Genomic DNA, 12,316 nt, shown 5'->3' on the forward strand with positions numbered 1-12,316 from the left:
GAGAGAGCTCCACCTCAGTCACATATACTTCATTAGTTTGATTAGAAACAAAACAAGAGATACTACCTGAAGGCAGTAGAGGGGGAGATATTATATAGATAATCTCCACTTTCCAAAGTCTGGGAAGACTAACAGCATACTTTTGGCAAGTCTAAACCTAAGAACTGGCATTTAATGAAAAGCATCTGTTCAAGTCTGTTAGGCCTAAAGTGATTGTTGAATGCTGTCATTTGGTTTCACCACCAAAAGGGAAAAGCAGAGACACAGGTAAGTGGATGCAATCTGTTATTGTCAGCCATACCACAGTGGTTTGCCTTAAAAGTGTATTGACTCTTGTTTTGTATAAGGGAGGTATAAAAATTTGCAGTGCTAGTTATTACGAACTATTATCCTCTGGTAGCACACTGTCTTCTAATGTTTAAATTCAGTTTATTGGTCACTACTTCACAGCATAGCAGACAATTGTAAATATCATGATTCCATTCAGCAGATTGAAAAATCTTTATTTTTCCTTTACCGTACTATTTTGTTATGAGATTTATTCAATTGATACATAACAGTTGTTTAAACTAATCATGGGATTAGTCTCAATAGTCCCAATATTAGTCCCAGTAGTCCCAATAGTCTTCTTGCCAGTAGATTGTATTTATGCAACTCTCATTGCTTCACATACAAAACCCCACAACTATTAGGGTTACTAATTCTTCTGAAAATTCATATATTAAAATGAAAATTCATGAAAATTCATGTTCATTATTTTATTCTTCAGATAAAATCTTCCATTGAAGAGCCTTCAGACTTCCTAAATTATCTGCCGTACACTTACTAGTATTTTCTGGTAGTCTGGAAGTTTAATGTGAGGCAAAATCAATATTTTTGCCCACAAGTTTTTAATGTGTTGTGGATACTAATTTTTTTAAGGTGCTGAAGGCAATTAGAGCCGTGGAGGATCGATGCTTCTGAAAATTAATTCACTTATGCAGATGTCAAAACATACAAGCTGTAGGGATGAGGACCTGAATTCTTTATTCCCCAGTTACTGCAATCTACTGCTAAGGCTGTAATTGAAAAATAATCTTGAAATCTTGTGGGAAAAATTGTGATGCCAAAGCGCAGATGAGAACGTGCACAAGAAACAAACGTACATACACACACATTTATGTGGGTCGAAGAGGGGCCTGTAATATATGCAGTCCTTCCTCTCAAAGGAATATAGGAACTGCACCTTAACTTAGGAACAGATAGAAATTTTCTCTGGCTTTTTCACCCACCCCACCCACACCCCACACCCCCAATCTGAAGCCAATAATAAGTAGTTTCAAATGGGAAAAATTTATAGTCTTCACAAAATCATCATGGAAGCCATACCATTCACCCTTCAGCCTGATGTTCAAGGTATTCAGCTGGGATTTGGGAGATTTGTGTCTTCTACTTAAGAGGATTTAAACCCACATTAATCAGATTCCAAGAGTATTTTTTAGCCAGGAATGTGAGTTGATCAAAATCTCTCATGTTGGCACTGCTACAGACTGTTGTACATAAACGTTTATTGGATCAGGGACTGAAACTCATAGCCATCTTTTATTATATAAGCCTGTGAATCTGCAGGCTACAGAATGAGATAGACATGCAGGCACAATCTCCTTTTCTCCCAGTAAATACTCAGTGGAAGCAAAATTTTTGGCTTAGGTTGAGCCAATTACTACATGAGGCCAAACAAACAAACAAAAACAACCCAAATAATCACACAGCCCTTTCTAGCATGCACACAGCTTTTCTGTTGTGGATAGGGGAACAGAGGCAGTGGATCAACTTGACAGAGGAAGTGAGTCTTTCCAAAGGTGATTTTGTCTGTGGCATTCTCCTGCATGCTCGCTGATGATGAGATGTTCCTGAAGAACCCTTTGCTCTCCTCCCCGGATACTCTTTATGGTGGTTTTCATGTAAACAGGTGCATAAAACCTGTATCTGGAAGATGGACCTGTGAAGTCCCCTACGGAGCACAATACTAGAAAAGGACCTGTTCTCAGTCTGTACGTGTTGTGTAGTCATGTAACTTGGAACTTGTGTCTTTTTTTTTTTCCTTTTTTTTTTTTTAAAGTACAGTTAGGAAATTTTTAAGAGCCATTAAGTGAAAAAAACAGTTAACTTTCAGTGAATTAAATCACCTTTGAGAATGGCTTTTCTTTCCTCTGTTCTTTTTCTGCTCTTTGAACTTGGTGTATAGTGTACCACCATTGTCAGTCCTTTCTTGCACAGCAGTACTGACTTTCCAGAAGCTTCATTTTGTGACACAGTTTATACACATTGCTTTATGGTTGTTGTGTCATAGGCATTTATGTATGCTGTGACCATAGTTTCTGAACACTGCAGAGTCTATAATGGATGACCTTCACAACACTCTTATGAGGAAGTAAATTACTATAATTCCCAGTTAACAGCTGGGGATCTGAAACTTTGAGAGACTGAGTTGCTTGAGGTGACACAGAAAGTGTGTGGAAGACCTCTCCCAAAATCCAGGCTAACAGTCTGAACTGTTTGCCTTTCATAGAGGTATTGATAGTTAAAGGGATGAGAAAGACTTTGAAAGAATACCATGGCAGTTCATCACCCAAATTGCTTTGAAGAGTGAAATTTTTGCTTTCTCTTAAAATTCTGCTGTAATATTCTGCTTAATCACCCCAGTAATATTCTTGTATCTAAGAAACACCCAATCCCAGTTGATAGATTAATGATCAAATCAAGTAAATGAGTTTATAACATCTCCACATCAATGCTTCTGGAGCTCAATTGCTTATCAAGGAGCTGCAAGATAGACGTTTTAGTTTAAACTGTCCAAGCCACAAGAAGTTTGATAACCTGTTACCAGGGAAGCATCCTCTCTCCTCACATCCATCCAGTATGATAATTTAGATCAGCAGAGATAAATAAAATCGTTCTTTTTTACTACAGATAATGAGTAGCAGCCAAGGGGATCTACTGTAAGCACATCCCATGATCACACATTCAGTCCCTGAATTCATTAAACTTCTAGATACATTAGAAGTCCATATTTTCCTTGTAAGAGAATAAGGTTGACTGAAGGCAGTTTTGCTACCTGAACATTTGTGGGAATTAGCTGTTAAGCTGTTCTGGTAGAAAACCTTTGGGGAAGGATCTTACGGCAGAGAAATGCAGCAATTATGCTGTTAAGCAAGGAGCATCCTCTACTGCATCAATACAAATAATAAATAGCTATATTCAATTGTAGCTGCTATGTTTTTCAGTATAGGATAGAAATTTGATAGAAAAATATACGTTTACATTAAATTCCCTGCAGCACTTTAAAGGGCGACAGCTATATAATGTATTGTATAAAAAGAGTTGGAGGCAAGCAAGGTGTGAACCATATTCCCTTTTTATAAATATTCTTAATTATATTCACAGTTGCTTATTAGTGTTCTGGGAAGGAAATGTTTTACATCTGTTTCTCGGAATTCTGGTTGTATGCAGCAGATTGATGTTAGAGCGCCAGATTTCAAAAGAAATTTTAGCCACTAAAGGTGCAGAAAAGCACCTAATAAACTTTTCAAAAACTTCTAGCATGTAAATCCAAATTAATTTAATGCTAGGTACCTTTTGAAAGTCTTGTGACAAATTTATCTGCAGCCTTCACTGCCTAAACGTCTTTCAGTGTCTGACCTTGTTACATCAGTTAAAAAACTGGCCTGAAGTCACTTGCACACATAGCACACCTCATCTGTAATAAAAATTCATATATTCATCTGCATCTTACAATGTGTAAGATATTTCATAGGGAGCTATGAACATCTGCTTATGCTGACAAATACTTGCTTCTTTGAATAGTACCTCTCAATTCAATTTATTTTCTTTAAATCAGGATGCTGCACAGGGCCTTTCATGCATTAAATAATGTTAGTCTAAGACACAATTCCCGTTCAGAAATTCTGAGATGTTAAATAATGTGCTGTTCCAAAATGGGAGAAAAGAAACTTAGCTGTATTATTGTTGTTGTTATTTTAACTTTGGTCTGAAAAAGTCCAAGTGACATTTCATTTTGAAAGATTTGATGTGTTTCTGAAATCTCCTGCCATTGCAGTGAGCCTGGGAGCTTGAAAGCCAGAGCTTTTCACACTTATATGTTATTGAAAGAAGAGGATCCTAAAGGACACAACTCCCCATCAGCAAACTGGACAGGTTGCTGACATGTGGGGAGTCATGGAAGAAAGAACCATTTTTCCACTAAAAGTTTTGAAACATCACATGGCAAGTGATTCTTTTAGCTAAAAAGGGGAGAGTGTAATGCTGACGGAAAATTCCTCTTCAGCTATGTTTTTGAGGGTTGACCTTGTAGGCTGGTAGTCTTGAACAAGAGTACAGGTAGCTCATACTTCTATGGGACTGCTGAAGCCTACTGTCACAGACTAGAAATATCTCAGGATGAGCAGTTGTTGCCTTGGAAATGTCCAGAAGAAACGTAAATATAAATTGTACTCCACCACTTAGGCAAATGCATAGTTTTCCAGCAGCACTATTCCTTGCTGAAGGCCATGTCCTTCTATGCATCAAATGAAAACATACTTTCATACCACATGTAATTAGACTGTTGACATTATTACCATGAAAGGTCATTGGGGAAAAAAAAAAAACAACCTCAGACATCTAGATGGATATTAGAAATATTCAAGTTCACATAATGAAAATAAAATGTTGGAGGACTCATTAAATCTTTGGAATTCAAGTCTATTTCTAACTGCAAGAGATACTATGATTCCCCCCAGTTTGCCTAGTACTGTCACTGTGGGAAAGGGGATATTGAAAAGGATTGGCACTGTCCATTTTCAGTTTCATCTTAGGCATTTCATTAATGGTATCTAAAACTCTCCATCATTAGAGTCTTTGGATAAGCAATATATAGGAAAGATGTAAGGTTTTTTTATAGGTAAAGCAGGTTCCAGTGGAAGACGTGGAAAGAAGGTAATGCAACCTCACTGCTGCTGGCAGATGGTGGAAAATTACAAGCTGTTCTGCATGCAGTTAATAGAATAATGACTTCAAGGGTTCCTTTAGTACTGTGGATAAAGGGATTGCATAATTAAAACATGTATTGTAAGAGTAATGGAATATATAATGAAGGTAAGGTGATTTTTGTACTTCAAACATGCTTAGTTTGCATTTTTCTGCTTTTGTTTCAAATGTTACAAGTGTTGGATTTAAAAGCTGTGTGTGACTATTGTCTTGGCATTCCAAATGCAGTTTCAGATAGCACAGTTTTATCCTGGATGTATAGTAGCCCGAGTCAACTAGAGATTTCTCCTGAGTATGACTCATTGGGGAAAAAACGGATTGGGGGAGAGAGTACTGTATTGCTTTATTTAGACATACTGAAAACTGACATTACTTAGTTTAATACTTGAACTATTTTTTCCATGTAGTTTGGAAACTGCAGGTAAATAGAGGTCAGCTTTTGTGTTTGGAATATAATAGGATTATTATTTTGTTATGGAGAGGATGGTCATTCTTCTTTTAAAGCTAATATTTAAAGTCATCCAAAGTTAAGAACCAAGGAAATCTTAATGCTGGCATTTCTGTATTGCAATTTCACCAAATTGCAATTTGGTGAAACAAGCCAATTATAAGACAATCTTTCTGGTAGTGTATTTTTATATTAACTCTATCTTTACTTTAAAATGCATACATAGTTTCATTTAGGCAATACTAAATGAAAGTATCAAGGTCATTTCATAATTCAGTTGAGTTCATAAAATACATTTCTTGGGGTTTTTTTTCCCCAAGCGTGTGTAGTAATTCTGCCAACATTCTCTTTTGTGACTTAGTAGTGGTGTGCTACTTCTTTCTTACAAATTATGGAATATTAGTAATGCTTTACAACTACTAGTGATCAGTAACAATTGATCAACATAAGTTAGAATGCATAGGTGTTTTTGTTATGTTTTATTACATCATATTCATGCCTATTCTGATACAGAAATACAGGCCAAAATATTTAAAATTCTGTGATTATACTAAACAAGTTGAGTTTTTGAAGTGTAGATGAGCCAGCAGCTGCTATAATGACAAAGCAAGAGTAGTAAAATCAGTTACACTGTACAGCACGTCCAAAGTAATAGGGACTATCTCAAAGTAATTAATGAGTCCATGATAAGACTCCATCTTAACAGTTCCATCTGCTTAATTGCTCACCTCTCCTGGTTTTCTGATGCATGAGGGAGCCTTCTGCTGGTCTTGTGGGGAAAGCATTTGAAACCTTGGGTTAGAGGTTGGGGAGGGAACCACAACACTGATCTTCATCCTTTCATCGTGACACCTCACTAACTCTCGTGTTCCCTTGCTGTGACACAGTGCTATGACCTCTCCCTACCACGAACAGGCTTGATAGATGCAGTTTGTTGGCTGATCACAGATCAGTTTAGCAAGCCTTGTGTGGCACGTGGCATTGCAGAGGGAGAAGGCTCACAGGGCTATGCTGCAAATGCATGCAGTACAGGTCGGGCTGCAATGGATTGGGAGTCTAGAGCCACCTCGTGCTCAGTGAATAGGTTGAGAAGTCAATTGTGAGTGATCCAAGTTGAAGTATTGGGGCATTTTGGGGAAGGACATTTTAATCTCTGTCCCTTTTAATATATATCATGGTTCCCAGCCTCACATGTACTGCTGACATTGAAGAGGAGCTCAGCATGACCTTGAGTAGTTTACCAAACTTTTGTAGATTTCTTATTCTGGAGTAGTCAGAATATCCAATTGCGTCTCTTTCTTCTTGCACTGCATTAGCTATAAATGTGGTCTGAATCACTCTGCAAAATTGAAACAATTAATTAAAATAATCTGAAAGTATTCAAAAATGAAATATTTTTTCTGCCCTTAGCTTACTTTAAGCAATGAATCATAGCAAGACTTGTATTTGCCTTAGTCATTCTAGCATGCATCCATAATAAAGCTGTCTGCTTCACTGATTCAGATCAAAACTAGACTATTATTGTGTTGTCATTTCTGCATACCGTATAGCATGACATTCACATGTTGCTTCTAAAAAGCATTTACTAGGGAACTATGGCAGAAGCCAATAAAAGTAAAAGACTTTGAAGAACGCTTTCTTCATGAGCAGTTTGTCAAACTGCTTTGAACCCAATCAAAGTAATAATTCCAAATTTTTCAAACCAGGGTTAGCAGGGATAAGAGGGATTGCATTGACTTGAGCTGTGGAGTATTTTCATTGTTGAATGTTTGATTCTTTGTTGAAGGCTTAGTCCTCAAAAACTTATTTTATGGGCCATGTGTGAATGAAAACCTTTGTGCTGTCCAGTAACAAAAAAGAAAAAAATCATGTGGCCAAATGCTGTATCCAGGATAAGCTGTTCACTTGGTCTTTCAAATATTTTCTTCTACTAATTCACATAAAGATGTCACTGGTGGCTTAAACATTAAAGAAGCTTGACACAGAAAGCTGGTGTGATATGCCAGACACATGAAGTGAGAAAATAGCCCTTTCTGGCCAGCAAAGACTTCCTCTTGGTTTTCTCATGGGTCACAAAATAGTAATCTCTTGAGATTATTAGAAGCCCTCTGGTCTCACCTGTGTATACTAAACCCCATTCATTTTTACCTGAAAGTTGAACCCAATGACTCATTTGTACTGAAGTATTCCAGTCCTTAGGTATTTTAAATATTCTGTCTCATCAGCATAGATGTTGCCAGTAACCCAGATGGTCTTAACAGGAAAACCATGTCATATAAAAAGGAGAAAAATCTCCAGGGTTTTCCCAGTCATACAGCAAAAAAGGTCCTTTTTGGGTCTCAAAAGTGGCAGTCGGTTTGAAATCTAATACGTGAGGAAGGCAGCATCTAAGGAGGACTTTCCTCACCAGCATACTGCACCAGATTGTGTATAGCTGCACAAAACCCTGAGGCTCCAGAGAAGACTGGTTCTCCTATCTAAATACGTCTGGCCAATTGTGCGTCAGGAAAACAAATGCTCCTGTGCATCCCTTTCAGGAAGCCAGCTGAAGCCCCTAAGCATGAGATTTGATTAGAATCATTGGCCTCGTGCCGCACTGAACTGTCAGGAGCATGTGGAGGGCAGCCCGTGGTCACCTGCTCTACTGGAGGCCGTGGAGAAAGGGTGCAGTCACAATCGTAGACTAAGGGAAGCTAGAGTACACTGCCACACCATCCTGCCCAATCCCCTGTAATACAGAAGTTCTCGGGTTTCTTAAAGAAGCTGTATTAAAACCTTTTGTTTAAAAAGATTATAAATCTCACAGATGCAGTGAACGTTCTGCTTTTTTTAAGGTCACTGTTTGCTGTTTTATTATCAGTATGTACCTTGTAATGATACTGTATCTGATTTAGGATTTTCATTTTGTTCCTTATATGCCTAAAAATGCCTTTTCTTTGTCTTTAACCCTCGTGGTGAGTTTACTGTGAAAGCCACTGGACTTTGATTCCTTTAGTTTCCATTTGTATCACCCTATATTTCATAGTACAGATTAACTTTTGTTATCCCCTTTTTACTCCATGCCTCTTGGTTTTGTAGTAAACACCATGGATTTTTCATCTCCCAGGCAGTTCATATACATGGTCTTCTTGGATACTAAGCTTTTGATCTGCCTGGAGTTGTAAAGGGCCGTTTGGTTATCTTTTGGGTATGCCCTATTTCAGTTAAAGATTTGCATCTGCGGTGTGTGTTTTCCTGAGTGTTTGGGAAACTCTCGTTTTCATCCTTAAAACACCACATGCATTAAAATAATACATGAAGACAGGGGGCGTGGTGACAAAGGACACAGAAAAGGCTGAGGCACTCAGTGTCGTCTTTGCCACAGTCTTTACTTGTAAGACTGGCCCTCAGGAATCCCAGATCCCTGAGGCCAGTGGGAAAGTCTGGAGGCAAAGAAAACTTACCCTCAGTGGAGGAGGATCAGGTTAGGGAGGATTCAAATGAATTGGATGTACACAAGTCCGTGGGACCTGATGGAATGCACCCAAGAGTGCTGAGGGAGCTGGCCGATGTCATTGCAAGGCCACTGTTGATAATCTTTGAAAGGTCTTAGAGACTGGGGGATGTTCCTGAGGACTGGAAGAAACCTATTGTCACTCCTATCTTCAAGAAGGAGGATTCAGAGAACTACAGGCTGGTCAGCCCCACTTTGATCCCTGGGAAGGTGATGGAGCAAATAATCCTGGTAATCATTTCTAAACATATGAGGGACAAGAAGATGATGGGGAGTAGGCAGGATGAATTTATGAAAAGGAAGTCATACTTCATTGTAACATAACGTAACACCTTTCAACATAAAATGCTGCTGGAAATTCTAATTTTTTGGCTCCTCATTTCAACTTTGTTTCCTATTTCCTTATTTCCATCTTATGGGCCAGAACCCAATTTTAGTTCTAGATTTAATCTGAGCACTTACAACTGCGCAGAAGTTCTCAAGCATGCTTTTCTGTCAACAGCTCACCCAAGGAAACAATATTGCCTCTGTGCTTTTTTCATTTAAAACTTTGGTTTTGAGGTCAGCTGATAGTCTATAAGGATTTCTGAGTATTGACATTGTTTCAAAAAGGCTCTGAAACATCTCCTGTAAAGTGATCAACCGCTTGTGTCCTTATGGCATGTTAGTAACATTTTCTATGAAATATCTTTATGCTTTCTATCCATGCTAAGTAATTAAACTTGGGAGAAGATCTCTCATCTCCCTTTGCAGTCTTAGTGGGGATGCCATCATACTTGCAGTGCAGTTGCATGTGGTTACTACACACCTGGTGTGTTGTGACATTTGCCATTTGGACTATCAGAATTGCTTTGTTTTAATCGTGTTCTTTCCCTGTTGTCTTTTGTCATTATGGACTATGAAGGAGTTATGTGTATTATTTTTTAAGCATTTTGTATGCATTTCAGCTGATCTGTCTGAAATTATCCTGTCTGTATATGTACTATTACACCAATACAACCTGAAAGAAGCAAACAAAAAATGAGACAGTGTCAAAGATAATAACAATTACAGAGAAGTTGAGTTATGACCCCACCATTGTTGGGTGGGAAGTAGCTACTTCCCTGTCTGCATCCTGACAAGAATAGTGGCTTCTTCCCAAAGTGAAGCTTAGGGTGCTAAAGGAAAACCTTAAACTGTTAGGACCTGTTGCCTCCAGATCTAGTAAAAAGGTGGGCTTGAATGATTTATGAGGGACTGACTGCCTTCACACCGTTGGACAGAGGGACAAGGAAGGAGAGGCAACTTTTTGCAGCAAACAGCATGGAACAGGAATGCCAAAACATATCTGCCAGCGGGCTTAAGGGGAATGTGGTGTAAGATGCTGCTGCTGTTTTACATCTGTTTCTCTAGGAGATTAAAAAAATGTTGGGAAATAATTCAAAGCATTTCAGCCTGTTTAGATCTGCAAGGTTAACAGTGTGAGCAGTTTTTGGTGTAGAGACTAGCTTGAGGAATGATCGAGTTGCAGGTTCTTAATCCAAAGAAGGTCACAAAGAGGATGCTTAGGTAGGGAAGTGGACACTGAAGGCACAGATGCAGAAGGGTTATGGAAGAGGTAGCCAGAGGCAGTGTGATAGCTAGAGTGTAAGCCCTCTGGAGTAGGGTCTGTGTTTTTATGTATGAATAACAATGGCTGGCGTGTTGGGAATGCCGTCTCCCTGCTGTGTGCCAAATGTGAATCTAGTAGAATTCGGTAGGGCTCAACATTCCCCCATGAGCATCAACTAGTAAAATGTGCATACTTCTGTCACAGGATGTAATCATAAAACGATGTTGTACAGCCTCCCAATTTAGATCAGAACAGTGTCTGCTCAGATTGGGCACTACTATGAGGCAAATCTTTCCTAATAATAGGGAGCTTATTTTTGCCCTGTTTTTCTTTTATTGAGTGCTAAGGTTATAAGTAGGTGGCTTTACTTTCAACGTTATTCCAATATGCCAGGTTTTGCAATGAAAAGCTTGAATAATACTCATGGTGTCAGTCTGCTAATTTCCAGTCTTTACTAGTAAACTAATGCCTGAAAAAAAGAAAAAAAAAAAAAAAGCCTTTTTCCAACTGTATGCACACTATTTTCTTTTGGGTATGGTATGCATTGGTACTATTAATGCACTTACTTATTAAGCTCTTCACTTTCATAAGATTTACAATTTGTGTGTAATAAAACACTGCTTTGTGACATATTTTTAGATTTTCTTAGGAGAATACTTGATTCATTTTGCAACAAAGCAGTAGTAAAGGGGAAGCGGGAGGAGCAAGATGTTTTCATTAGAAAATATACAAGTTAAAAAAAGCTGGCCAGCTGTATGCTTGACTGGTTACTGAAATGCTGGAAGAAATGTTACTAAGTGTGGAATTACATACTCTTCCTCTATACACAGAAAAAGCCCAAGGAAATATCATTTGTCATAAGACCTACACTCCATAATCTGAAATGCCACTTTACTGCTAAGAGCAAAAGAATAAAAAAACCAAACAAACAAAAAGCACACAAAACCCCCAAGAATCTAAAGAAAGTAGTGGTGAACAATTCAAATTAAATCAGTTTTTTACTGAAGCAAAAAAAGGGGGATGGGGAAAAAAACCTTCAGTTTATTTAATAATTACAGTCAAAGAGAAAAAAAACCCAACAGTGCATAGACAGAGAAGATTGTGATGTCCCTTTTATATTTTGTTCCTTATCTCTACCGAAAGTTATGATGATTTATAAAATGTGACACCAGAATCATAAAAATTTAGTTAGTGCATTTCTTTGCCTGCAGATATGAATCCCATTTCCTCGTCCGAGACTGCAAAAAAGAGCTTAGCACAGGGGACTCCTACAACATGTAGAAAAGGAAAGGGGAGAGTAGCCTCCTCTCCCTCCAAAACCAAGGATCATGTAATGATGTCTGTTGGCATCACTGCCACAGTGACAGACCTGTGGTGATGTGTGCTTACTCCTTGTTTTCTGAATGACGTGTTTTGCTGAGGGCTCGAACAGCCGCAGACTGTGAGCCGGATGCTGGACCTCAGACAACTTGAGGCAGCAAAAACAAAGCCCCTGCTTAGCTGAGCGAAAGCAGGATTGATGGACTTTGTGCTAAGACTCACATTGTCCAGCTTTCCATGGTGCAAAGACTGTGTATTGGACTTTCTGCAGGCATGGAGAGAGAAAGATTCAACTTTCTCAAGCCTGGAGTAGACTAGAGGGAGGCAGCCACAAAAGCAGTGGTTGTGTTTGTCTCAAAGAACAGGTGGGATCTTTCTTGCTGCCTTATTTTCAGCAGTTATCTACATTTCTGTGACAGACAAATGCAAATATTTT

At 38.5% G+C, this 12,316-nt stretch overlaps 1 protein-coding gene across 1 annotated transcript in view; it reads left to right on the top strand.

Moving 5' to 3' along the window:
- The window catches only part of MYO3A (myosin IIIA), a 126,144-nt gene that overhangs the window by 39,690 nt on the left and 74,138 nt on the right, over positions 1 to 12,316 (top strand). The window lies entirely within an intron of this gene.

The sequence above is a fragment of the Haliaeetus leucocephalus genome, unplaced genomic scaffold, assembly GCF_000737465.1.
Source record: "Haliaeetus leucocephalus isolate CR32 unplaced genomic scaffold, Haliaeetus_leucocephalus-4.0 Scaffold0, whole genome shotgun sequence".
NCBI classification, from domain to species: Eukaryota; Metazoa; Chordata; class Aves; order Accipitriformes; family Accipitridae; genus Haliaeetus; species Haliaeetus leucocephalus.